The 5,775-nt window shown below is 36.8% G+C and overlaps 1 pseudogene; it reads left to right on the top strand.

The window, feature by feature from the left end:
* The first annotated feature begins 4,987 nt into the window (after positions 1 to 4,987).
* Positions 4,988 to 5,422, top strand: LOC121166505 (annotated as a pseudogene).
* The last annotated feature ends 353 nt before the right edge of the window (positions 5,423 to 5,775 follow it).

The raw sequence follows: 5,775 nt of genomic DNA, 5'->3' as shown, positions 1-5,775 counted from the left end.
CCAGGCCTGTTCCAAGCCACAAATCTCAATCACTCTGATTGACTAGGCACAAAAAGTCCCAGGTCCCTGCACATCCCTGAGGACTCCATCCCCCAGCCCATCAGCAAGCCCACACGTCCCCACGTGTCACAAGAGTTCAGAAAAGGCCCAAACACGCTTTTATAAGACAATATAAATAGAAACAAGGAAGTTAGGCATTATTATCACAAATGGCTCTGCTGCTTTGCTGGAGATCTCACTTCTATATTTAAAAGTATGTAAATTACAGGGATTTAAAACTCTGTTGATTATTTTTAAATGTAATAATCATATACTGAAACAACTGCTTACATTGGTGTTATAAACGCCTGAATTATGGTAATGAAAGGTATGAATCGAACTTTGTAACTTTTAAGCCCATATTTAAATGTAACTGAAACTTCTTTACAAAAGTATCTTTAGAATGGTCTCCCTTCTATTGTGCATATCCATATCCAGGCACACCTGCACACTGTTTTCTTCTGGAACTATTTTGCTCCCAGCAAACTCAACCATCAGAATTTTTAGGCTTTAAAACTATGAAATTTGTAACAGCACAATCTCATTTATTCCTTCTGTTCCCTAATGCCCCAACAAGTGTTTTATGAATGTCCTAGAATGCTCTTCACCACATACCCTCCAAACCAAAACTATTTGCTTTATGCTTTTTTTTTTTCACTATTCCATTTGGCTTTGCAAATCATACCTTGGTTTTGTTGTTTGTTTGTTGATAGTATCTATTTGTATTGAATTCATTCTATGGGAAAAGATTTCCCATGTTAATTTTCTAACTATCCTTGCTAATCCAATAGCAACCTCCACACAGAAGTCAGCAGATAAATATCAACTACATTTCCCTAGGTTGCAGAAGAAAAACATAACACTAAAAAAAAAGCTTTCAGTACATTATTCATCTCATCAATCAGTGTTCAAACACATGCAAAGTTCACTCCCCAACATTCCTGAGAAATGGTACTTAAATTGTATCCCCTCTTTATAATGATTTGCTTGGTGGGTAACACAAGAGCTAATTTCAGTAAATGTAATTCATTTGCCTTGCTGGGCATTATTCACCAAGTGTAGCTTTAATCAAAATGAACTCTTATCCAAAGGAGTTACTTGGGAAATTTTCTGAATTTTATAAAGAAGAATCCTTGAGTCCTTGAACTGACAGAAACAACAGGGTTACTGAATATGTCACTGTTTTCTTTCATGGGGACCTATTTTAGTTTTTCAGCATCCAGGTCCTAAAGCTAAATGTGAATGATTTAGCTAAAGCTAAAGCACTGAGAGCTAAAGCGCTGTGTGGTTCCACACACAAAAAAAGTTGCAAAAATGCAAGGATATTCTCTCTGTTTGGATACATAGTGAACACTGCCCTTTGCAAACTTTAAATCTAAACCTGGGAGGTATTGATGCACAACACTTACTCTGGGACCTCTTTGAGCAAATCCACTTATCCCTCCAACTTTACCACCTCAGAGATGTTTTAATAAAAAATAATCTGCCCCTAAGAAGGAATACATTGAGCTTTGTAGTGGTTTAGGTGTAATGCACTCATTCAGTGCATAAAATGAAGAAAAATTATGTTTCAGCCAATGCAATAAATGGCAGTGCAAGTTGGAACAGCACTTCATCCGTGTCCCTATGGAAACTCAGCATAGAGAAGGGACAGAGATCATATGGGCATTGTTTCACATACCGCTTGCTCCATTTTCCAGTCAGCTCCATGCTGGTAGCCTGGGAAGGCAGTGGAGGATGACAAAGAATCTGTATGACCCTGGGGGACCAAGATAACGCTCCTGGCTCCTGACTTCGGATAGGCTCATTGCATCCAGTTATGGAGTGAGCCAGCAGAGACAGATGATCTTTCTCTCTGTGCCTCCTCTTTGTAAATCTGCCTTTCCAATAAAAAAAATATATATATGTGTATATATATATATATATAAATCCTTTAAAAAGTGTGGCTGAAAGATGAGAAAAACATTAAGAAATAGGAGAAAGTTATAAATAATTGAAACCACATTATTTTATGTTGGTCATTTTGAAGGATTTCACTGTTTTATCGAATGGGTTGATTTCCTAAGGGTCCACTTAATGGTTTCTTTTCAGTCTACAATATTCACAGCTATTTTAATAAACCAACTTAATGGGAGGCTCCACAATGCTAAAAAACATGTCTCTCTAGCTCTGGAAAATGTTCATTTAGAAGAATTAAAGAAGGCTTTTTCTGATTGCATTTCTTTACCTAAATGGAGCTTTCCACATAGCAAGACAGGATTAACAAGAAGTCCGTTTCCATCAGAATGACCAGTTGTGTGAAATTCCTTTGTGTTTTATTTTTGTTCCTAGTGTTTATATGGCAGTTGAAGCACCTTTGCTTTGTTGATAGATATTGAACACAAATAATTGTACTACCTGAGCTAATTAGGCACTAGAACATGTTTACCATGTCTATCAATTTTCTGTCCAGCAGAATATCTCAAAACTAGTTAACAAGGAAGAACAGTGCAAAATGTCTGTTTAATTGTGTACACAGAATTCTCTAACGCTAACCACTGACCTCAATTAATAAATTGGGGTTAGCATTGTACAGTTTTCACTGTTGTCTAACAACTTTCTGCAATCACTTCCCCCAAAGTATAATTCTTTATCTTATAGGAAAGCTTCATTGGGTCTGCTTTATGCAAACGACGTATGGCCAAAACAGAAGAAATTATCTAGACTTGCATTAAATTTAAACCTGAGGATAGTCACAACGAACAGAAAATTCTAGCAAGCTATTTTTCTTTCCAGGGTGTTTTAATAATGTGTCAATAGGGAAAAATCGATTTTAGGTCTTCATTCCATGAATTCTTTGCAAGACACAGAATACTTTAAATTGGTAGCCATTTATACACAGAATTTTCCAGTGACAAGCATGTACTATTTTTGTAAGCATTAACTAAGTGATATCATTACTTGACAGTGGCATAAATAGTTGTAATCTGTTATGAAGCAGAGAAGGGACAGACTCAAGATCCTTTATTCCGTGAGAAGCCTTTTATTTGTGTAAAGTTCAACAGAACATTTGAGATCTGTTTTTTACTCTTAATGTTAAACTTAATCTTTAATATGAAAGTAGAGAATTAAAGCAAAAAGAAAAAGTAGATAAGTCTTACTGAAATCAGATATGTCACTTAAAATACACATAATTCTAAAACACATAATTCTAAAAATTGAATAAAGAAATTGTCTTTATTATTCAGGATAAGTATGTCACATTATGCTCACAACGTTTTTCAACAGCCCACACAGGGCATTCTACCTCAATCTATGCTACAACCTCCTTCTCTTTCTGGTTATAATGAGGAAAAATGGTGAGCCTTGAAAACACTCTAGAGAGAGAAGAAAATATTCAACTATCATTACAGCGCATTCTGAACCAACCTACTTTCATTTTCATTCTTTATTTCACTATGCTACAGTCTAAAAAAAGTAGAGTTAAATCACTGAAAGCCAGCTATTCACAGAGTAGCAAAATATTCTACATGAAGTTTAAAAGGGGAGAATGAATGGAAATGATAAAAGAAAGATATTAAATTCCTTCCTGTTCTGATGAGAAAAGAAGGGGAAGAAATATTCCTTTATCTTTAATTTCATTGTTTTAAATGTTTTTTGGCAATTTTGGCAGGAAGCTGAAATTTCAATCTGTGTTTTGATCTATAATATCTATTTTCGTATTGCTGTGCTTTTTTCACTAAAATTCTGTTATACTCACTTTATATATGATTCACATAACTGTTGTTCATTGTGCTTAAAAGGTTTATACATTGGCTTGAAGTGGCAATATATAAAATAATTTTACTCATTATATGTAAATATAATAATGTATATAATTGTATGATTGTATATGATTATATAACATATATAATAATTATATATTTCACTATATAGTAATATATAATATATAAAAATTTCACTCACAGACTTACTAATGAAGGGAAATATATTAAAATAATAATTTGGAATATGAATTCTGAAGCCAGGTACTGGCTTGAATTAAATTTCATTTCTTATCAGTTCTATTCTATGAGCATTACTTTTTAAATTTCGACTTTCTCATGTTTGAAATAAGAATATTAATAATAGAAGTTCCTGCTGATTGCTTGACTTACCATTTCTTAGAAAAAAGTTCATCTTACTGTACTTACACGCACGGTATTATACAAAATGGTATTTGGCTTTATTGCTACAATTATAATTATTATAGACTTGAATGGATATTTAAGTAATCAGTCTAATACAAATGATACAAAATGCAGAATCAATACAGATTAAATACATGAGGATGTATAGATGTGCTTTTCAGTCTTATGGGTGTTAGGAAAACACTTCATAAACATTTTCACATCACAACGGTCTCATATTGGCAATCTTGAATTCCTTCACAAAAATTATTATGTACCATACGGAACCAATGCCTTGGTATAGTGGATTTAGCCTCCACTTGTGGCAGTATCCCACATGGCTGCCAGTTCCAGCCCTGGTTGCCATACTTCCCATCCAGCTCCTTGCTGGCATTCATGGGAGAGTGGATGGTCTAAATCCTTGGGGTTCTGGCACCCACATGGAAGACCCAAGGGAAGGTTCCAGGCTCCTATCTTTGTACCAGCCCAGCTCCAGCCACTATGTGGATGCCAGATCTCTCTCTCTCTCCCCCTCTTTCTCTCTCTCTTTCCCTCTCCCTCCCTCTATCATTCTCTCTCTGTGTAGATTTTCCTTTCAAATAATAATAATAATAAATCTTAAAATTAAAACATCATATCATATATAAAGTGCTCAAAATCTATGAGCTCTTTAAAATTATTCCCAAATGGACAGGCGCGTGGCAGGCAGGCCTGGAGGAGGGTGGGTGTGCGCGGGCCTTGCCAGAGCACCAGGAGGTCAAAGCGTCACTGCCACTCTAAGAAGTCCCCTGGGCGCAGCCATGGCATACAGCCACCAGGAAGGGAAGGATCAAATTGCATTTGATCAAAGAATTACATTTGACCAAAGAAGATCATGAGACTCCAAGCAATGTGGAGCTGGTGGCTGATGACACCAACGACCGCTATGAGGAGCATGGACTGATACTGCCCAATAGAGGCATTAACTGCAACTGCCTTGGGGACATGGCCAGTGGCCCCTGTGGGCAGCAATTCAAGTCCCCTTTTCCTGCTCTTCCACTTCAGCAAGGAGGGGGCTCAAGGGGTCAGACTGTGTAGACCAGTTCCGGGCCATGCAGGAATGTATGCAGAAATACCCGGATCTCTATCCCCAAGAGGAGGAGGAAGAGGAGGAAGAGAAAACGCCAGCAGAAGGAGTGGCAGCAGCAGGTGCGAGGGAGCCCACTGCAACCAAAGCAGAGAAGGGACCCAGCTAATGAAGGCCGCAGGTGCTGGGCTGCGGGCTCCCACCTCCAAGGGACATGGACCTCTGACAGAATGCTTTTCATCCACCTCTGGCTGCTCTATGTCGAACATATATATCACAATGTTTATTAAATATCAACTTGCAACTTAATGTTAAATTTTTCCTAGTACATAAAACCTACCAGATAGCAAGTCAGAAGACTCACTGAACTCCATAAGTGCTCTATGCTTAATGAACAGTAGGTAGTAGGTTTGTTCAGATGAAACAACAAAAACAAAATAAACGTGAAATATAGTACATCACCGTCAGAGTCAGGTAGAGTATATAAACTCAGTCGTTTATATTCTATAATCAAAAAAAAAA

Source organism: Ochotona curzoniae, unplaced genomic scaffold, assembly GCF_017591425.1.
Source record: "Ochotona curzoniae isolate NIBS_2020 unplaced genomic scaffold, NIBS_Ocur_1.0 patch153, whole genome shotgun sequence".
In the NCBI taxonomy this organism is placed as follows: domain Eukaryota; kingdom Metazoa; phylum Chordata; class Mammalia; order Lagomorpha; family Ochotonidae; genus Ochotona; species Ochotona curzoniae.
Note: the sequence above shows the minus strand (reverse complement) of the source record. Positions and strands in the feature narration are given on the sequence as shown.